Below are 23,998 nucleotides of genomic sequence, written 5' to 3'. Positions count from 1 at the left end.
CCAGCGGCGAGCGATAGGCAAACATCATGCACGTGCATGTGCAGCGGGCGTCATGGCCAGCAGGTCTCTGCTGTTTCAAACAGCAGAGACCTGCAGCTAATTACTGCGACCGGGAGTGTTACTGACATCCCCTGCGGCCAATGGGGATGCCGGTAATTGGTTTGAAGAGACCCAGAGTATTCAAACTGCAATTCTTATTTTGGCCATCAGATGGCAGGCCAACATTAGAAATGCGCAATAGACAGTAATAAAGTCATTTTAAAAATACATGATTGTTCAAAATTAAAAAATAGATTTTTTAGGCTCATATATGCTCAAAAAATAAAATAAAAACTGCTAAAAAATATATAAAAAAATATATATAAGTCACATACTCCAAATCAGTATCAATAAAAACTACAGATTGTCCCGCAAAAAAAATAGCTCAGCTCAGTTGATATAACTATAAAAAAAAGTTATGGGGGTCAGAATATGGTGATGTAAAAAAATTTTTCTTTTTCAAAGTTAACATTTATTTTTACACTATTTAGACATAAAAAAAAACTATACATATGGGGTGTCGTAGTAATCATAATAACCCACATATGGGGTATCATTGTAATCTTAATGACCCATAGAACGAATGGCATGGGTCAGTTTTGCTGCAAACAAAAAGTCGTGGAAACAAAACCCGTAAAATGGTGGAGGAATTTATTTTTTTATTCAATTCCACCCCATTTGGATTTTTTTTTTTACTGCTTCCCACTACATTGTTTCAAATAATAAATGGTGGCATTAGAAAGTACAACTTATCCCGCAAAAAAAATAAGCCCTCATACAGCTATGTGAACAGGAAAAAAAAAAAAAGTTATGGCTCAAGGAAATTAAGGAAGAAAAATGAAATTGCAAAAACGAAAAAACCTCCAGTAGTGAAGGGTTTAAAACATAAGAAAACCTATATAAATGTGATGTCGCTGTAATCATACTAACCTACAGAATAAAGGCAATGGGTCAGTTTTATAACGCATAGGGAACAGTGTAAAAACAAAACCCATAAAACCATGGCAGAATTGCATTTTTTCTTTCTAATTCCACCCCATTTGGAAATTTTTCTTAAGGCCCATCACTTATATCATCAATAAAGTTTCACAGGTTTTCAAAGAAATAGACCCTAGTGGCAAGTGATTGGCTCCAAAAGCGGCCAAATGTTTTTCCTTCTGGATATTTGAGGTCCATTATTATATCAGAGCTTCTGATACTCTGGTGGTCCAGCCTTACCCTGCTTGGAATTTGAAGATGAAAAAAATCACTTGGACCTAAAGGCCCAAAATAAGCTGGTCCTTGAAGGAGTTGTTATTCAATAAAATGTATCTGTATAGTGCCACCTGCAATTTGTTCTGTCTCTATCCACCTTGCAAAGATGGTCGCACATGCTCTGTTCGATCCTTCAACTTCCACCAGCCACATCTGCAATTAGAGACTGTGACAGTTACAAGGAGAGAGATGCAGCAGAAAATACACACCCTATGAGAAAGCACACTCCCCATTGAGCTTTGATAAGGAGAGAACTAGAGCAGAAAGGGCATTCCCATTGAGAAAGAACACATCCCCTGTCAGCCTGAAGAGAATCTAGCAGGGCAATGTAAGCAATGAATGGGGAGATCACTGGATGCATGTGAAGTACAGGGCTGGTTCTAGCCTTGTTAGAAAGGTGTTATAATTTACAGTACTATATCATCTCATTTTTTACATTAATCATGAAATAATACCTTAAAGGGGTTAAATAGGTTTTCACAGAATCATCCACAAGATAGGGGATTACTGTCATGGGAGGCCGTGGCTGACAATTATAGGGGTTCGCTGTAGCTGAAAATTATATTGGAAACTGTGGTTGACAATTTGGAGGCTGACTGTCAATTATGGGGGTGAACTATGGCTTGACAAAGCTGTCAAATGATGGTAACAAAAGGCACCCAATATACCCCATGACTAGAGGCCTGAATTAAAGTCAATAATTAAAACCGCTCTAAAGGGTGCCCATACATTGTGCAGTCCAGCCAGGGGCGTAGCTAAAGGTTTATGGGCCCTGGTGCAAGAGTTAGGCTTGGGCCCCCCTTCCCTCAGTGCTTTGTGTGTCTTCTTATGCAGCACAAGGGTCTTTGGGCCCCTTCAGGCTCCTGGGCCCAGTAGCGACTACTGCTACATCTGCACCCCCTATAGCTACGCCCCTGAGTCCAGCTATGGGATCTGCATGCTAGTTACAGGTGTGACCAGGCAAGCACAGATGCAGTATGGCAATTAGCGGGAATCCACACGCAGATCCCATGGCTGTACTGCACTGTATATGGGCACCAAAACTAAAGATCACATTTATATACTGCAAATATCAGTTAACTTGCAGAACATATATACATTACAGCCAAGGGGATGGGGAGGTTTTTGAAGCTCAGTCAGTTTGTAAATGAAGGTGATGATGTCCTCCAAGTGTCACCTTATATATGTAACAGCTCCATCTCTATGTAAATCTACATGTTCCAATGAGACACCGATAGGTTATTTGATCAATGTCTAGACAGTGTCTAGTGCACTGCTGAAAATGTTAAGAGAGTCAATGCTCCTCCATCTACATACTGGAACAGCAGACAGGCCGTTCATTACATACACTGATAAATGCAGCTACTCAGCACCTGGATCTGAATACTTTTATAACCGAATGTAATTAAAAATTTAGCATAGCTGCTAAGTTATTCAATAAAATGTATCTGTATAGCACCACCTGCTGTTTGCCCTTTTTTATTTCTCTGTCCACCTCGCTGAGTTGGATGCACATGCTCATTTCCATCCTTCAACTGCCTTCTTAGGTGTGATAGGGAGAAAGCTGCTGCAGAAAGGACATGCCCCCTGAGCTGCCAGCTTGATAAAAATCTAGCAGAGCAATTGGAGCAATAGAATAGAAAGATCTCTGGATCCATGTCAGGTACAGGGCTGGTTCTAGCTTTGTTGGGAATAGAATTTCATGTACTATATGATATCTAACATTATTATATTTTTTTTTATATTAACCATGGGTTTACCCCTTTATTTAAACTAGTGATTGCACTGTTTTAGCTGGTCTGCATTGTTAATGGCCGTGCAGTATTGCAGGGGCCCTGTGGTCATTAACAATGCAGACCACCTAAGGCTACTTTCACACTAGCGTTCGGGCGGATCCGTCTGCATTATTTTTAGCATAGAACAGCTAAGTGTGAAAATAGCCTAGTACGGATCCGTCCAGACTTTCAATGTAAAGTCAATGGGGGACGGATCCGCTTGAAGATTGAGCCACATTGTGGCATCTTCAAACGGATCCGTCCCCATTGACTTACATTATAAGTCTGGACGGATCCGCACGGATCCGCACGCCTCCGCACGGCCAGGCGGACACCCGAACGCTGCAAGCAGCGTTCAGCTGTCCGCCTGTCCGTGCGGAGGCGAGCGGAGCGGAGGCTGAACGCCGCCAGACTGATGCAGTCTGAGCGGATCCGCCTCCATTCAGACTGCATCAGGGCTGGACGGCTGCGTTCGGGTCCGCTCGTGAGCTCCTTCAAACGGAGCTCACGAACGGAAACCCGAACGCTAGTGTGAAAGCAGCCTTAACAGTGTAGTCTCATCAGTTTATTTAGGGCCTGGGGCGGCCTGCACAGCCACATGCCTGTGCCATGTGGTTGTACCCTTAAGGCCCCTTTCAGACGAACGAGTGTCTCGCTGCGCACTCGCAGCGCAGCACCCGGTGAGAACTTCCAGCACTGCCGGGGTCACATAGCATTATACTGGTTTATGATGCTATGTAACCCTTGCAATTCTGGAATGTATTAGATGACACTGACATAATGCTGTCACTGTTAGGCCTCATGCACACGAACGTATTTTCTTTCTGTGTCTGTTCTGGTTTTTTTTGCGGACCGTATGCGCAACCATTCATTTCAATGGGTCACCAAAAAAAACTGAAGGTGCATTCTGGTTCCGTTTGTCTGTATTTCCGTTCTGCAAAAAAAAAAGAACATGTCCTATTATTGTCCGCATTACGGACAAGAACAGGACTGTTCTATTAGGGGCCAGCTGTTCCATTCCGCAAAATATGGAATGTACACGGACCGCAAAATACATATGGTCATGTGCATGAGGCCTTATCCAATACATGGACTGGTAGGACCGGCGGAATTTTTAATGAGCCCAAGTATTAAACCAATAAAACACTTAAGTATCCCCTATAAAGGAGGGAATCACCCCCAGCCAACTATGTTTTTTTTCTGTCCTCCCGGGCAGGTGGACTAGGCGGTGTTTCCCCCCTTTTCTTTTTCTGGGGGATCTTTTTTCGTTTTGTCAGCCGGGCTGTTGCCCTTTATTTGCCTTGAGCAACTTGGCCGGCAGCTTAGCTTTGCTGCGGTGGGTTTGGCGGCGTCCTCGGTCCAGGTTTCTTGCGGCCACTGAGCGCCGCCATCTTCCGGAAGTGACGTTGGAGTGCTCTGACGTCACTTCCGGGGCTTCCTTGCGACGTGGTTTTGCGTTTGCATAGGATTTTTTGTTACACTTGGCGTTTGTTCCTCCTGTTCGATGATTTATAGTGTTTATCTGTTTTGGGGGAAAACTTTTATTTAGTTAATCTGGGTTTTTTCCCTTTGGTGGCGGGGGCTTGTTTCTGGGCCCAACCCCTCCCCTATTTAAGGAAGCATTGTGCACCAGTTTGGTCTCTGGCTGCACATGCTTCTCAAGCTAGCTCCCAGAGTCCCCATAAAGTCGGTGTTTCTCCACTTATTGGTGCCTTATTCTTCTGGGCATCATTTTCAGCTTCCACCGGTCTGCCTTTTACCCTTTCTCCTTAACCTTTACAGGTAACTTACAAATGTTTTACTTGTCTTTTTTTCCCGCAGTGATGTCTTCTCCGCGGGATTCGGAAGGCAGAAAGGCGGGTTCCATACTATAGCGCTCTTTTGGAGGATAGCTGTCCCTACTCCAGGTGTGACAACTGCAGTGGAGTCTCTAGATTTCAAATTTTGGGGGGGCACACTGGGGGCCAGGGCAAAGGTAGTGGGGGCAGCTATAACAACGATACATTTACACAAGTATGCTTAGAAATGCTGCGATACTTAACCTGCTGTCTGTGATTTTAAAAAAATAAAAAATCACTCAGATTTCAACATGTCCTAGCTGCCTGGGCATGCTGGAATTACTCCAATTCCAGCATCTAAACGGCTGGGTAAGAGGTAAGTCCCCTTCTCTTTGTCACATGGCATGACCCGATAGTATCGCTATCAGCGAGCACCTGAAGTACTTGTACTCAGTATAAAAAAAATTATATTTAGTGTATTCCTATAAAAAATAACATAAAAAATAATGAATAAAACAAAAACCTCCTACTGCAATTTTTTAAGAAAACAAAGAAACACAAGATACAAATTTTAGCTTTTGTTTTTACTGCAACTCGTAGTAAACAAAATTAACAATTGTAGTAAATACTTATAGTGTATCTGTCACTTAATCTATAGTGGTTATACTGGCGACACTGTGTAGTAGGGGTTAACAAGCATATGCCAGGCATACCTTTGTTTGTAGGTTTGGATACTTCGCAATTTGATACTTTCCAAATAAACAAAACATGTTTTATAGCATCCCCCTGACCAGGGGTCCGCAGCGCCTCTCTCCACTGAGATCAAGCCACTCTGCCTGGTGATTGACACACAGGGCTTCCATGGGCAGGGAGCACTGTGTGTCAATCACCAGGTGGAGCAGGCATGACGTCAACAGAAGCGTTGCGGCCTGAGCGTAACAGACCCTGGGCCACGCCTGACACTTGGGCATGCTATAAAGCAATTTTTGAATTGAACCAAAGCATCCAAAACAATAAACAAAGGTATGCCTGGCAATGTCATATACTTGTTAACCCCTATTATACAGTGTCGTTTAACCACTATACAGTTGCAAGAAAAAGTATGTGAACCCTTTGGAATAATATGGATTTCTGCACAAATTGGTCATAAAATGTGATCTGATCTTCATTTAAGTCACAACAATAGCCAATCACAGTCTGCTTAAAATAATAACACACAAAGAATTAAATGTTACCATGTTTTTATTGAACACACCATGTAAACATTCACAGTGCAGGTGAAAAAAGTATGTGAACCCTTGGATTTAATAACTGGTTGAACCTCCTTTGGCAGCAATAACTTTCTAAACGTCTCCTGTAGTTGCAGATCAGACGTGCACAACGGTCAGGAGTAATTCTTGACCATTCCTCTTTACAGAACTGTTTCAGTTCAGCAATATTCTTGGGATGTCTGGTGTGAATCGCTTTTTTCAGGTCATGCCACAGCATCTCAATCGGGTTGAGGTCAGGACGTATTTTCTTCTGTTTAAGCCATTCTGATGTTGATTTACTTCTATGCTTTGGGTCGTTGTCCTGTTGCAACACCCATCTTCTGTTGAGCTTCAGCTGGTGGACAGATGGCCTTAAGTTCTCCTGCAAAATGTCTTGATACACTTGGGAATTCATTTTTCCTTCGATGATAGCAATCCATCCAGTCCCTGACGCAGCAAAGCAGACCCACACCATGATGCCCCCACCACCATACTTCACAGTTGGGATGAGGTTTTGATGTTGGTGTGCTGTGCCTCTTTTTCTCCACACATTTTTCTTCCAAACAACTCAACTTTGGTTTCATCTGTCCACAGAATATTTTGCCAGTACTGCTATGGAACATCCAGGTGCTCTTGTGCAAACTGTACATGTGCAGCAATGTCTTTTTTTGGCAGTGGCTTGCTCTGTGGTATCCTCCCATGAAATCCATTCTTGTTTAGTGTTTTACATATTGTAGATTCACTAACAGGGATGTTAGCATATGCCAGAGACTTTTGTATGTCTTTAGCTGACACTCTAGGACTCTTCACCTCATTGAGCAGTCTGCACTATGCTCTTGTAGTCATCTTTATAGGATGGCCACTCCTAGGGAGAGTAGCAGCAGTGCTGAACTTTCTCCTTTTATAGACAATTTGTCTTACCGTGGACTGATGAACATCAAGGCTTTTGGAGATACTTTTATAACTTTTTCTAGCATTATGCAAGTCAACAATTCTTAATCGTAGGTCTTCTGAGAGCTCTTTTGTGCGAGGCATCATTCACATCAGGCAATGATTCTTGTGAAAAGCAAACCCAGAACTGGTGTGTGTTTTTTATAGGGCAGCTGTAACCAACACTTCCAATCTCATCTCATTGATTGGACTTCAGTTGGCTGACACCTTACTCTAATTAGCTCTTGGAGATGTCATTAGTCTAGGCGTTCATATACTTTTTCCACCTGCACTGTGAATGTTTACATGGTGTGTTCAATAAAAACATGGTAACATTTCATTCTTTGCGTGTTATTAGTTTAAGCAGGCTGTGATTGTCCATTGTTGTGACTTAGATGAAGATCAGATCACATTTTATGACCAATTTGTGCAGAAATCCATATCATTCCAAAGGGTTCACATACTTTTTCTTGCAACTGTATACAGGCACTTTAACTTTCAAGTATTACTGTATTAACAGACATTAAGGAATAACAATTCAATAAGGAAATAGGTACTCGCTACAAAATAAAGTGCAACATCACAACAAGCAACAAAAATGCAAGGTTATCCTTTTACTGTAAACTACAACAATATGTGTTACTTAAATGCAGTCACACTAATAAAGACTTAAGTGTGAGTTTTTATGGATTGATGCAAACCTGTTAACTACAAGATCCATATCGTTATAGGGGTTAAGACAATATCGGTAACAAAAATAGAGGCACAAAGTAAATGGTGGAAAATTGTGTGCAAATATTACTCCTAAATAACTACTGTGTAAGGAATATCTTCAGTTTTATACATACCTTTGCAGTCTTCCCTTCTTTTCTTCAGGGGGGCATCAAGCTCTTATGGGCTCACCATACTGAGGCTAAGCCTCATCCACTGCCCTTTCACAATACAAGAGTTCGTGTCACAGGGTTTTATCTTGTGTGCTTTGGACCTTCAGCAATGATTTAAAAAAAAAAAGTAAATAAAAAATAAAATATATATATATAAATATATATATATATTGTGAGACAGTGACAGGTCTCACGCAGCTTAGAGGAAAGGAAGGGGTGGATAGTGCGGTCCACACCCCTATTCCACCACAGGTGAGGCAAGCTGGAGATAATAAGGGCTGGCATAAAGCACCCCCCAGGGTGTCAGCAAGGGGGAAGTGTCTTGGGACAGAGACTGTGACAGAGGCCTGGAGGCTCTGTGAGTGTGGTCTCAGCCAGGCAAGGCTGAGGGGCCACGAGGCTGGGTGGTAGCCTGGAGTTGGGGGACGTAGCGACGCCTGGGAGGGTCGCAGGGCCATAGTCAGGCAGACTACTGAACCCAAATCCCCCACAAGAAACAGTTAACTGGAGACAGTGGGCATACTGTGCTCTGTACAGCAAGGAGGCTGTGGGACATTTGGCTGACAAAGCCGCATGAGTTCACAAGGTGTGAACTCTGACCTAAGTGAGTCAGGAAACGTTGTGTTTAGTTAGAGCCTGGACGGGCGAGTGTTTATTATTTTGTCATTTTGTTGTTGCTGGTGTTGCACAATAAATGCAATGTTTGGACATTATATACGTGCCTGGTGAAGTAACCTGTGAGAATGACCCCCGGAGAAGAGCTAAACCCCCACAATATATATATATATATATATATATATATATATATTTGAATAGCATATCCCTGTTTACAGTAAAAGAGCAGGGGTTCCTGTCAAAAAGATTGGAGTTTCTGACCTTTAATGTTATTCTAAGTTCAAAAGGTGTGCCAACTTTAGCTGGGCCTGTGACCATCTGTACTGCAGTATATTATGACAGTTCACCTGTGAGATTCACTGGCTTACTGTTGCCATGGCAACCAGCCAGGTTCTGCCACCGATCTTGAGGTGCAGTGAGAATGCAGGACGTATGCATACGTCCAGTTGTGTGAACATTGCAACTGCAAGGACATATGCATACGTCCTTAAGCGAAAAGGGGTTAAAGGGTTTTTGTTTTTCCCATCTCATTAAGTTAGGGGATAACAAGCAGATAGGTGGAAGTCTGACTGCTGGAACCCCTTACGATCCTGAGAATGTAGACATGCATAGGGAATGGATGGACTGGTGGACACACAGGTGCAGTCCGCACCTTTTACTCCAGGCACAATTATGTCCCAATTCTCAGGTTTGGTGGAGGCCCCAGTGGTCAGATCCTCATCTGCTGCTTTAGCCTATAGAGCAGTGGTCTCCAAACTGTGGAGCTCCAGATATTGCAAAACTACAACTCCCAGCATGCCTGGACAGTCAACGGGAGTTATAGTTTTGCAATATCTGGAGCTCCACAAGTCCACAGTTTAAAGACCACTGCTATAAAGAAAAAGGCAGCAGCTTTAGTGTCTCTAAACCATGTACCCCACACACTATGACAGTCCATCAGCTGCACTATGCACTGCAGGAGCCAGCAATAATTCTGATGACACAGTAAGTCATTTAACTGGATCTTCTTACTGTCACTGCTGCTGGCTCCTGCACTTACTGTCACTTCTGCTGTCTCCTGCTGCTCTGTCTGCCTGCTTAATTACTCACTGATTCCAAGCAGGCAGGCTGGCTCACTCACTGGCTGTCCTCTCCTTCTGGGCCTCTGGCTACCAGGCAGCTGGCTCTTTCACACGCCTCTCCCTCCCTCTTTAGTTCTTAGCCCCGGCTAGGTCTCCTTCTATTCCCCTCAGCAACGGTGCGACAGGCGGTCCTGCCTTCACTTCTTTCTCCCACACTGCCCTGCAGCGACTCCGGGGGCCAGCACTGACTAAGGAGGAGGCACCCCAGCGCTGTGCACCACATGATGCACAGTCCTAAGTCACATCGCTCAGCTGGTGAGTTTCCCTGCCCTGCACCCGCTACACAGCCATCGCGGCGGCGGGAGGGGCAACGACTATGTGTCCACACACACCACCAGGAATTAAAATGAATGGGGGCACAGCGTGATGTAGGGGAAGCCGTAGCCCCCTCTGGCCCCCCTTGGTTGTGAACTACTTAAGTTATTATGTCTTTCTATAAAGTGTATTTTCATACTATTTGTTATTTATACCTTTATGCTTGTTTGCATGCTTGCCTCTTTTGTATCTTCCAGGAGACTTCATCCAGAATGTATCGAGGTCGACACATCTTAAACAAAGGGGGTATGCAGCGTCCAACTAGCTTATGTGGGAACTGCAAAAGCTTTTTGTTGTATTCTATATTTTCATGCTGCATTGTATTACCATGTGAAATCCCTTTTTACCAGGCTATCAGGTGCACCGCATGCATGTCACCACTAGATGTGGGTAGCACCACAGTATATATAGGGCAGTGCAGGCCTAGTTAGGGGGTTGTTCAGAGTTGGAAGTGTGAAGGAAAAGGACATGGATTGAGGAGCTATGGGGGAAGGAGAGGTCCCCTCTCCTCTCAGCTCTCTCTGGAGCTCCACAGCCCAGAGAAGCCATCGTACACCTCAGTATCAAAGCCAGGAAGACAGGCAGAGGAAAGTCTACATTCGACTATTCACTCTACAGGGGTAACAAGTGAATTTTTGGTCAAGTTTATTATTGGATAAAGACAAAGGAAGGACAAAGCCATTATTCTAGGCTCTAGGCGCCTTTGTATCTAGGTGAAAGACTTACTAGCTTCCAGCAGCCTCACGGTTATTCTAAGGACAGATAAGGGTTCTGTTGTATCACTTGTGTAGAAGATCAAGACTGGAACTACCTCAACTGAGACTGAAGTAAGGCAAGGAGCTGAATATTAGTGAGTACATAACTAACTACCCTAGCCTGACACATTACTACCAGCACAGCCTGTTACTGGGATTCATCACATCCAACTTGCATGTATACCAGAGACTGTTTTATCAATGGATGTAAACTGTTATCCGGAACCTGGTTATAGTAAAGTTTACAGTTGGATTTAAACCTGCCTCATTCTTCTAACTCCATACTACTCCAACTCTTAACATTTTGCACCGTCAAGATGCTGGCGTCAAGACAATACCTGAGTCAGGGGCCCAGCCACACAAGCACTCAGTAACCATTTACCACCAAGGGCACCTCAATCACCACCTGGACGGTGTCCCCTGTAACAGAGTGTGTCCCGGAAAATCCAATGCTGTTCTCCCCTTCACTGCACGCCAAGGGAGGTGTCTGCTAAACCGTGATAACCGATTAACTGTATGTGCATTCCGGCCCATCGTGAACCTCACATGTTCTACCCCTGCGGACTGGCACGCTGCAACTGTACAGTGGGAACCCAGAACAACTTTTACTGGTGGGCCGAAGGCACCCCAGGCTGACATTGCCAACATTTATCAGATCTACCAGAAACAATACCGCAGTATTTCCTAATCAGATTCCAGCTTCAATTTTCTTTCCTGGCTGAAGAATATGAAAGCTGGAATCGTATTGGTGGCCTTCAGGCTGTTGTTCTTTTGACATTTAGCTTATCTGAATATTTCCATCCAGACCTAGTAGACCTAAAGGTAATATCCATAGGGCCATTGTGATGTCACAGCCGGCAAGCAGAAGGTAAGTGATGGTGAACTATGATCAATAAAAATATTATAATGAGGTTCTGTCATGGAAATATGCTAATGCGGTGATGTCATAGACATATTATAATGAGGTGATGTCACAATAGAGTTGAGCGAACACCTGGATGTTCGGGTTCGAGAAGTTCGGCCGAACTTCCCGAAAATGTTCGGGTTCGGGATCCGGACCCGATCCGAACTTCGTCCCGAACCCGAACCCCATTGAAGTCAATGGGGACCCGAACTTTTCGGCACGAAAAAGGCTGTAAAACAGCCCAGGAAAGGGCTAGAGGGCTGCAAAAGGCAGCAACATGTAGGTAAATCCCCTGCAAACAAATGTGGATAGGGAAATGAATTAAAATAAAAATTAAATAAATAAAAATTAACCAAAATCAATTGGAGAGAGGTCCCATAGCAGAGAATCTGGCTTCCCGTCACCCACCACTGGAACAGTCCATTCTCAGATATTTAGGCCCCGGAACCCAGGCAGAGGAGAGAGGTCCCGTAACAGAGAATCTGGCTTCATGTCAGCAGAGAATTAGTCTGCATGTCATAGCAGAGAATGAGGCTTCACGTCACCCACCACTGTAAGAGTCCATTTTCATAAGTTTAGGCCCAGCACCCAGGCAGAGGAGAGAGGTCCCGTAACAGACAATCTGGCTTCATGTCAGCAGAGAATCAGTCTTCATATCATAGCAGAGAATCAGGCTTCACGTCACCCACCACTGTAAGAGTCCATTTTCATAAATTTAGGCCCAGCACCCAGGCAGAGGAGAGAGGTCCCGTAACAGAGGATCTGGCTTCATGTCAGCAGAGAATCAGTCTGCATGTCATAGCAGAGAATCAGGCTTCACGTCACCCAACATTGGAACAGTCCATTGGCATATATTTAGGCCCCGGCACCCAGACAGAGGAGAGGTTCATTCAACTTTGGGTAGCCTCGCAATATAATGGTAAAATGAAAATAAAAATAGGATTGAATGAGGAAGTGCCCTGGAGTCCAATAATATAAGAGACTGCTGCATAACTTGCGGCTCAGACAGTTTCCCTGGTATGCATGGGGGTGATGTGACAGACTGGTTTTCAGGCGCCATCTGTGCGCTTTCTGCAGAAGACTGGGTGGGAGATAATGTGAACGTGCTGGATCCACTGTCGGCCACCCAATTGACTAATGCCTGTACCTGCTCAGGCCTTACCATCCTTAGAACGGCATTGGGCCCCACCATATATCGCTGTAAATTCTGGCGGCTACTGGGACCTGAGGTAGTTGGTACACTAGGACGTGTGGATGTGGCAGAACGGCCACGTCCTCTCCCAGCACCAGAGGGTCCACTAACACCACCACGACCATGTCCACGTCCCTTACTAGATGTTTTCCTCATTGTTATGGTTCACCACAACAACAAAAATATTATTTGGCCCAATGTATTGTATTCAAATTCAGCGGGATATAAATTTGAGGCCTAGTATTTAGGCGCTGGGTGACCGGTATGGATTTACTAACAGAATTGGACTTGGAAATGCACAGTAGCGTGTGTGTGAAGTTATTCTGAATGACCCTATGTGCACCTTGAATATTATATACCCTTTTAGGGATAGATTTCAAATAGCTCTGATATAGCAGGAACCACTAAATTATGAAATTGCTAAATTGGGAATTGTATTTCAACCCAGAACAAAAAATGTGCTTTGACGGACACTAAATAACTTTCCCAGCCACAACAGGACAGCGGTAACGAGAGATTTAGCGGGATATAAATTTGAGGCCTAGTATTTAGGCGCTGGGTGACCGGTATGGATTTACTAACAGAATTAGACTTTGAAATGCACAGTAGCGTGTGTGTGAAGTTATTCTGAATGACCCTATGTGCACCTTGAATATTATATACCCTTTTAGGGATAGATATCAAATAGCTCTGATATAGCAGAAACCACTAAATTATGAAATTGCTAAATTGGGAATTGTATTTCAACCCAGAACAAAAAATGTGCTTTGACGGACACTAAATAACTTTCCCAGCCACAACAGGACAGCGGTAACGAGAGATTTAGCGGGATATAAATTTGAGGCCTAGTATTTAGGCGCTGGGTGACCGGTATGGATTTACTAACAGAATTAGACTTGGAAATGCACAGTAGCGTGTGTGTGAAGTTATTCTGAATGACCCTATGTGCACCTTGAATATTATATACCCTTTTAGGGATAGATTTCAAATAGCTCTGATATAGCAGAAACCACAAAATTATGAAATTGCTAAATTGGGAATTGTATTTCAACCCAGAACAAAAAATGTGCTTTGACGGACACTAAATAACTTTCCCAGCCACAACAGGACAGCGGTAACGAGAGATTTAGCGGGATATAAATTTGAGGCCTAGTATTTAGGCGCTGGGTGACCGGTATGGATTTACTAACAGAATTAGACTTGGAAATGCACAGTAGCGTGTGTGTGAAGTTATTCTGAATGACCCTATGTGCACCTTGAATATTATATACCCTTTTAGGGATAGATTTCAAATAGCTCTGATATAGCAGAAACCACTAAATTATGAAATTGCTAAATTGGGAATTGTATTTCAACCCAGAACAAAAAATGTGCTTTGACGGACACTAAATAACTTTCCCAGCCACAACAGGACAGCGGTAACGAGAGATTTAGCGGGATATAAATTTGAGGCCTAGTATTTAGGCGCTGGGTGACCGGTATGGATTTACTAACAGAATTGGACTTGGAAATGCACAGTAGCGTGTGTGTGAAGTTATTCTGAATGACCCTATGTGCACCTTGAATATTATATACCCTTTTAGGGATAGATTTCAAATAGCTCTGATATAGCAGAAACCACTAAATTATGAAATTGCTAAATTGGGAATTGTATTTCAACCCAGAACAAAAAATGTGCTTTGACGGACACTAAATAACTTTCCCAGCCACAACAGGACAGCGGTAACGAGAGATTTAGTGGGATATAAATTTGAGGCCTAGTATTTAGGCGCTGGGTGACCGGTATGGATTTACTAACAGAATTGGACTTGGAAATGCACAGTAGCGTGTGTGTGAAGTTATTCTGAATGACCCTATGTGCACCTTGAATATTATATACCCTTTTAGGGATAGATTTCAAATAGCTCTGATATAGCAGAAGCCACAAAATTATGAAATTGCTAAATTGGGAATTGTATTTCAACCCTGAACAAAAAATGTGCTTTGACGGACACTAAATAACTTGCCCAGCCACAACAGTACAGCGGTAACGACAGATTTAGCGGGATATAAATTTGAGGCCTAGTATTTAGGCGCTGGGTGACCGGTATGGATTTAGTGACAGAATTAGACTGGGATATGGCCAAAAAATAACCACACTATTGCTGGTTAAATGCACTTGGTGACGGGCGCAGCTTGCCCCTGATGTAGTATATGGCCAAAAAATGAACAGACTATTGCTGGTTAAATGCACTTGGTGTCACAGCTTGACGAACCACACTACTGAGGGTTAAATGCACTTGGTGACGGGCGCAGCTTGCCCCTGATGTAGTATATGGCCAAAAAATGAACAGACTATTGCTGGTTAAATGCACTTGGTGACGGGCGCAGCTTGCCCCTGATTTAGTATATGGCCAAAAAATGAACAGACTATTGCTGGTTAAATGCACTTGGTGTGATAGCTTGACCAACCACACTACTGAGGGTTAAATGCACTTGGTGACGGGCGCAGCTTGCCCCTGATGTAGTATATGGCCAAAAAATAAACAGACTATTGCTGGTTCGGGTCCGTGTCACGGACACCCCAAAATTCGGTACGAACCCGAACTATACAGTTCGAGTTCGCTCATCCCTAGTCACAAGCATCTAGTATGTAGGTGTTGGTGCAGCATAATCTCCTCAGTTGTTCACTGCCTCTTCTAGAGTTCCAGTGTCCAGCATCTCTCTTGCCTTCAAGCAAATTTTTAGATTTCGGCACAACTGCTGCTGCAGTCTGCAGTGCTACTGCCTTAAAGCACAAAAACTCTCCGTAGTGCATAACAGTTCCTGCCTAGAGCAGAGTATAGACAATATGTATACTGCCTGCTTTCTGCTCGTTCTCTGCCTGCTCCTCGGAGGTCGCCTAGAGGCCAGGCCGCTTCCAAATAAGCAGGAGAACGATGAGCCACAAGAACTGCTTAGCTCTGGATATGAGGAGGAAAATATGGACGGCCCCACAGTTCCACTGTCAAGACCAAGATTCAAAGTCATCATGAATCGGAAGAAGAACAGAGACAGAGGATACTTTACCCGCCCTCCATATATACCCAGGGGAAGAAAGATGGAAGGGAGCACCACTTCCCCTGAAAAGATGCCAACAACCAAACAGAAAGACAAAATTATCATGTACAAAGACTTCAGCGAGAAAGGCATCTATCGCAGGTCAATGCTGAATTTTGTAAAGATTGGACTGGCGATCTTCGGCATGTTAGCTTGTACATGCCTTCATGCTCTTCGAATGTTATATCTGGAGAGACAACATCCTCTCGAGGAATAAACTTATGGCCAGAACAGGTGGAGAAACATCAATCACCTGCCATAGAGACATCATGAGAAGCCTGGCCTAATATGACATAGAGAAAAGATCCCAGGGAGGGAGATCATAGGAGAACAGGTGGAGAACAATCAATCACCTGCATCATGGGTTTGGTTGGATACAGCAACGTGATTGGATTACATGGTAATAAACGGGTCTGGAGACTCCAGATTGAGAGCATGGTAAAGATGTACATGAGGTAAGCAACTATATAAACATGTCTTTTAAACACCATAGTAATCCCAGTAAACCCCTCCGTGATTATGACAATGATACAAACAATCCAGATTAGAAATCTTCCTGACATATCAGATTCTAACAATGTTCCATATTATCTCTTCAGCATCATCAAAATGTACCCAAAGTCACCCAGGACCCTGTCTAAAGATCAGTGGGAATCCAGATGGAGGACTACGGCCAGTACACGTGTACCACCATCCTGGGCTCTGAGGCGCCAGTCAGCAAAATCATCTACAATCTGGCAAGTAAGGACATATCATCACTGGCACTACGCTGAATGTTAAAGGGGTGCTCCAGGACTTAGGCTACTTTCACACTTGCGTTCGGGGCTCCGCTTGTGAGTTCCGTTTGAAGGCTCTCACAAGCGGCCCCGAACGGATCCGTCCAGCCCTAATGCATTCTGAGTGGATGCGGATCCGCTCAGAATGCATCAGTCTGGCACCGTTTGGCCTCCGCTCCGCTCAGCAGGCGGACACCAGAACGCTGCTTGCAGCGTTCGGATGTCCGCCTGGCCGTGCGGAGGCAAACGGATCCGTCCAGACTTACAATGTAAGTCAATGGGGATGGATCCGTTTGAAGTTGACACAGTATGGCTCAGTTTTCAAACGGATCCGTCCCCCATTGACTTTCAATGTAAAGTCAAAACGGATCCGTTTGCACTATCATGAACAATGCAAACGGATCATGGTAATGCAAACGGATCCGTTCTGAACGGATCTAAGTGTTTGCATTATAGGTGCGGATCCGTCTGTGCAGACACCAGACGGATCCGCTCCAAACGCAAGTGTGAAAGTAGCCTAAGACATTGAGGGTTTATCCTCGGGATAGGTCATTAGTATCAGATCATGTGGGGGGAGACAAACAACATCCACAATTATAAGCTGTTTTGGCCAGCCATGCCAGAAACTATACAGTGGACGGAAGGCTCCATCCATTGTGGGAGATGAGCCGGATAGGGGACAACTTGTAATAAACCGGAATACTCCTTTAAGCCTCATAGCAGTGGCATGGTCTGGGGCATCTGTCACCAGTGGGGGATAGATTAAGAGAAGCATCTAAAACACCATCAGTTTATTATGACAGGAGACTGATAATAGGATCTGTGCACAAACTCCATCCGGGGCTGACATGTCAGTAGAAGAAACCAGATCACTGATACGTCTTCTTTATTATTTCAGCATCTGCGAATCCCGAAGGAAAAACATAAAATCTAAAGATTCTCTGGAAAAAGAGCCAGTAGAAAAGCGAAGAGTCAAGCACCGTCCTATACTGCTGTCACCTGCCAGCAACCCCCCCCCCAAAAAAACTAAAACATTCCCCAAAACATTCCTTTCCCCTACTTTCCCTGAAAACAATCCCCAGTCCCCCTCCTTAAAAAAAGAAAAAAAAATTCCCAACCCTTCCCTTACTTCCTAGTTTTAAAAAAATGAAAAAAAATGAAAATCCCTAAAAAAATTTACTGAAGCATTTATTTTCCTTTCTTTGCTTAAACCTACTTAAAGGGGTTTTTATGAGACTTTTTAAACTGATGACCTATTCTCTGTATATCTCATCAGTATCTGATCAGTAGGGGTCTGAGACCCGGGATCCCCTCCCATCAGCTGTTTGAGAAGTTCCATTCATCAAAACAACCCCATTTGGATGAATGGAACTGATTTTCATTCACACAAATTTTCTTTTGGGCGAAGGCACTGTGAGATTATGTTTAGACTGTGATTTTTCCAAAGTAGATTTTTCCTCAAACTCATAAAATCTGCACAGAAAGTGCATGCAATCCATCTCCTATTGATATCAGTGGGAAAAACCTTCTGGTAATTTACAAGGTATGTTTTCTTCTCCGCAAGCAGTTTGATAAGGCTACTTTCACACTTGCGACAGTGTGATCCGGCAGGCAGTTCCGTCGTCGGAACTGCCTGCCGGATCCGCCGATCTGCATTTGACTGAAAGCATTTGTGATTACATCACAATGGGAACATTTACTTATGTTGGATTATCAACTGGCAGAAGTCGAACGTAAGCCCGTCAACTTCAGTAAGATATCTAGGCTTTATAATCGACTCTGTTGGGATATCTCTCCAGTTGACTCCAGAAAGAAGATCCCGAATACAGAACACAGAAGATTCCTATATGTTCCTCGGCAAGTCCCAATTCGGACTCTCATGAAGATGTTGGGGCTCATGTCAGCATCTGCGGAAGCAGTCCCTTGGGCTCTATGTTACCTCCGTCCTCTACAGTCGGAGGTCCTTTCAAATGGAATGGCAGCCCAGCCATGCTAAACTCCCTGTCTTGGTGAACTCGGTATTCCCTCAGATGGTGGTTCCATCTTTCAGACGGGAAGTCTATGATCCAGCCAACCTGGATCATATTGACAACAGATGCGTCCCAAGTAGGCTGGGGTGCTCACCTAGACGACACTCCAGTCCACGGAACCTAGTCTCCTCAGGAGCAGCTCCTCTCATCCAATCTCCACGAGATTCAAGCTATCCGGCTAGCCCTCCTTCACTACGCCCCTCAGATCCGGGGCAAAGTTGTGAAAGTCCAGTCAGACAATATGACTGCGGTACTTTACATCAACAAGCATGGAGGCACAAGATCACTTCCAATCTTATCAGAGAAAGTCCAACCTTTCCCACTTATCTGCGATCCACATAGCGGATCGGCTGAGCCGCGGTCTTCCAACAGTGCAGTGGTCTTTACATCCGTAGAAATTCAAGCAGATAGTCCTGAAGTGGGGGATGCCAGAGGGGGATCTTATGCAACAAAGTTCAACGCCAAAGTGGAGAGGTTTTGCTACCTTTACAGAGAGGACAACCCCCTGGCGATAGATGCTCTGTCAATATCCTGGAGGTTCAGGCTGGTTTACATCTTTCCTCCGTTTTCCATGATTCCGAGGGTATTGATGAAAATATGCCATCATACTGTTTTGGCCGAAGAGATCCTGGTTTACCCAGCTCACCCAAATAAGCCGAGGGCAATATTGAAGGCTCCCCCCACAGCATACACTGGTGTCTTGGGACACATACCTCTGCTCAGATCTGCACAGGTTCAACCTAACAGCCTGGAGGTTTATCAGTCCCTTCCCAGAATAGAAGGGCTTTCAGAGTCGGTCCTGAGAATGCTGTCTCATTCAAGAGAGGACTCTACCAAGAAAGCCTACTCACGGATTATGAGGACTTTCTCATCCTGGTGTACCTATAAGGAGGTGGTGTCTGCAGATCCGCCCCTCTCCACCATCCTTCAGTTCCTGCAAGATGGCATTTACAAGGGCCTTGCTCCATCTACTAGGGTTCAAGTTTCAGCCATCTCAGCTTGCCTCAAAAGGTATTTTTCTCAGGACCCGCTTATCAAACGGTTCTTTAAAGGAGCTGAAAGATTAAAGCCTACAGTACTGAGACCCATTCCACAATGGAACATATCAGTAGTTCTCAAGGGGTTAACATCCCCCCTTTCAGCCTTTGGAGGAGGTGGATTTCAAGTTCGTCACATGGAAACTTGTTTTTCTCCTTGCAGTGACTTCGGCCAAAAGGGTCTCTGAGCTTCAAGCTCTCTCTGCACACGAGCCCTATACCATCTTTTTGCAAGACCGGGTCCTTCTAAGATTTCTCCCATACTTTAGGCCTAAAGTTCCTTTGTTCCAAAATATCAACCAGGTGATATCCCTCCTGGTTCTTTGAACACCTTCTACCTCCTCCAAGGAGCCTGTTAGACATCCTCTGGACGTCTCGAGATGCCTCCGGATCTATGTGGATAGATCAAGGGAGTTCAGGAAAGATGAAAATCTTCTAATTCTGTTTGCTGGTAAGTTTAAAGGCCATAAGGCATCTAAACCATCCATTAGTCGTTGGATAAGGGAGGCTATTAGGGAATCTTTTGTTTCCCAATCTCTAGACCTGCCGGGGATTGTGAAGGCCCATTCTACCAAGGCCGTAGCTTCTCTTGCCGAGAGTCTTCTTCCTCTCGATATGATTTGCAAGTCTGCCTCCTGGAGCTCTGAATCAACATTCATCTCCCATTATAGACCGGATGCCAGATTAGCTGAATACTCGGCCTTTGGAGAGACTATACTTGATTCTGACAGGCATGAGGGCCCTCCCTAGGGGTTCTTTTTGCTATCTCCGCCATCTGTGCTGCTGGTAGGACGTAAGGGAATCGTTCATTTCTAATGATAATTAGTTTTCCCTTCGTCCTAACAGCAGCACACACATATCCCACCCTAGTAAGGCTAGTTTTCTTCTTGCTATAACACAGTGGGCTGGGGGTGATTCCCTCCTTTATAAAGGATACTTAAGTGTTTTATTTGTTTATTACTTGGGCTCATAAAATTTTTTGCCGGTCCTACCAGTCCACGAGGGGTGGTTAACCCCATCTGTGCTGCTGTTAGCACTAAGGGAAAACAAATTATCGTTAGAAATGAACGATTGCCATATATCTCACCTTTGCATTGCAAAGGGTGAAATCCGCACACAAAAAAAAGATTTTAAAAAATTACACAAACAACTGACATGTTGCAAACTTCAAAATCCACAAGGCAGGTCAATTTCCTTACAGGATAGGCAACGCATACATGGAATTTGTCTAATATTCACTTTGCTTGGTTCGGCTATGTGTATGTGCTTTCAAAGAGGAGAGATGAGAAAGTGCAGACAGACACCTCTGTTGGTGGTTGATCTCCTGAGAGAACTAAAGGTTTAGGCAAGAAATTTCAGTTTGCCCTTTCCTTCTATCCACCAATATCAATGTCAAGGAAGAATCAGAAGCTCCCCATAAACATTCAATTATCAGATGGTCCAACCGAAAAATGGTGGGTTTGGCCAACAATACACTAATGTGTATAGGGCTTTCAGTGGCTTTCCACCCTGGCTACTAGAGGAGTTGTACTTACTCCTTAGTGTCTTATGTGTCCAACGTTTCTGCCCTTACATGTGTGAAACATGTTTTATTCCATTTTAACTCCCTCTGACATTTAATAAAGTGCATTATTTTGACTAATTTTCAATCAAAAAGTCATATATACAGTACAGACCAAAAGTTTGAACACACCTTCTCATTAAAAGAGTTTTCTTTATTTTCATGACTATGAAAATTGTAGATTCACACTGAAGGCATCAAAACTATGAATTAACACATGTGGAATTATATACATAACAAAAAATTGTGAAACAACTGAAAATATGTCATATTCTAGGTTCTTCAAAGTAGCCACCTTTTGCTTTGATAACTGCTTTGCACACTCTTGGCATTCTCTTGATGAGCTTCAAGAGGTAGTCACCTTCAAGAGGTAGTCACCTGAAATTCCCAGCGATGCTTAGCACTTGTTGGCCCTTTTGCCTTCACTCTGCGGTCCAGCTCACCCCAAACCATCTCGATTGGGTTCAGGTCCGGTGACTGTGGAGGCCAGGTCATCTGGCGCAGCTCCCCATCACTCTCCTTCATGGTAAAATAGCCCTCACACAGCCTGGAGGTGTGTGTTGGGGTCATTGTCCTGTTGAAAAATAAATGATGGGCCAACTAAACGCAAACCGGATGGAATAGCATGCCGCTGCAAGATGCTGTGGTAGCCATGCTGGTTCAGTATGCCTTCAATTTTGAATAAATCCCCAACAGTGTCACCAGCAAAGCACACCCACGCCATCACACCTCCTCCTCCATGCTTCACGGTGGGAACCAGGCATGTAGAGTCCATCCGTTCACCTTTTCTGCGTCGCACAAAGACACGGTGGTTGGAACCAAAGATCTCAAATTTGGACTCATCAGACCAAAGCACAGATTTCCACTGGTCTAATGTCCATTCCTTGTGTTCTTTAGCCCAAACAAGTCTTTTCTGCTTGTTGCCTTTCCTTAGCAGTGGTTTCCTAGCAGAAATTCTACCATGAAGGCCTGATTCACACAGTCTCCTCTTAACAGTTGTTTTAGAGATGTGTCTGCTGCTAGAACTCTGTGTGGCATTGACCTGGTCTCTAATCTGAGCTGCTGTTAACCTGCAATTTCTGAGGCTGGTGACTCGGATGAACTTATCCTCCACAGCAGAGGTGACTCTTGGTCTTCCTTTCCTGGTGCGGTCCGCATGTAAGCCAGTTTCTTTGTAGCGCTTGATGGTTTTTGTGACTGCACTTGGACACTTTCAAAGTTTTCCCAATTTTTCAGACTGACTGACCTTCATTTCTTAAAGTAATGATGGCCACTCATTTTTCTTTACTTAGCTGCTTTTTTCTTGCCATAATACAAATTCTAACTGTCTATTCAGTAGGACTATCAGCTGTGTATCCACCTGACTTCCCCACAAGGCAACTGATGGTCCCAACCCCATTTATAAGGCAAGAAATCCCACTTATTAAACCTGACAGGGCACACCTGTGAAGTGAAAACCATTTCAGGTGACTACCTCTTGAAGCTCAACAAGAGAATGCCAAGAGTGTGCAAAGCAGTAATCAAAGCAAAAGGTGGCTACTTTGAAGAACCTAGAATATTATACAGTGGGATGCGAAAGTTTGGGCAACCTTGTTAATCGTCATGATTTTCCTGTATAAATCGTTGGTTGTTACGATAAAAAATGTCAGTTAAATATATCATATAGGAGACACACACAGTGATATTTGAGAAGTGAAATGAAGTTTATTGGATTTACAGAAAGTGTGCTATAATTGTTTAAACAACATTAGGCAGGTGCATAAATGTGGGCACTGTTGTCATTTTATTAATTCCAAAACCTTTAGAACTAATTATTGGAACTCAAATTGGCTTGGTAAGCTCAGTGGCCCCTGACCTACATACACAGGTGAATCCAATCCAATTATGAGAGAGTATTTAAGGGGGTCAATTGTAAGTTTCCCTCCTCTTAATTTTCTCTGAAGAGTAGCAACATGGGGGTCTCAAAACAACTTTCAAATGACCTGAAGACAAATATTGTTCACCATCATGGTTTAGGAGAAGGATACAGAAAGCTGTCTCAGAGATTTCAGCTGTCTCTTTCCACAGTTAGGAACATATTGAGGAAATGGAAAACCACAGGCTCAATTCAAGTTAAGGCTCGAAGTGGCAGACCAAGAAAAATCTCGGATAGACAGAAGCGACGAATGGTGAGAACAGTCAGAGTCAACCCACAGACCAGCACCAAAGACCTACAACATAATCTTGCTGCAGATGGAGTCACTGTGCATCGTTCAACCATTCAGCGCACTTTACACAAGGAGATGCTGTATGCGAGAGTGATGCAGAGGAAGCCTTTTCTCCGCCCACAGCCCACAAAAAGTGCCGGTTGAGGTGGGCTAAAGCACATTTGGACAAGCCAGCTTCATTTTGGAATAAGGTGCTGTGGACTGATGAAACTAAAATTGAGTTATTTGGCCATAACAAGGGGCGTTATGCATGGAGGAAAAATAACACAGTATTCCAAGAAAAACACCTGCTACCTACAGTAAAATATGGTGGTGGTTCCATCATGCTGTGGGTCTGTGTGGCCAGTGCAGGGACTGGGAATCTTGTCAAAGTTGAGGGACGCATGGATTCCACTCAGTATCAGCAGATTCTGGAGACCAATGTCCAGGAATCAGTGACAAAGCTGAAGCTGCGCCGGGGCTGGATCTTTCAACAAGACAACGACCCTAAACACTGC

This window comes from Bufo gargarizans, chromosome 2 (genome assembly GCF_014858855.1).
Source record: "Bufo gargarizans isolate SCDJY-AF-19 chromosome 2, ASM1485885v1, whole genome shotgun sequence".
Taxonomy (NCBI): Eukaryota; Metazoa; Chordata; class Amphibia; order Anura; family Bufonidae; genus Bufo; species Bufo gargarizans.
This window is presented reverse-complemented; position numbering follows the sequence as displayed.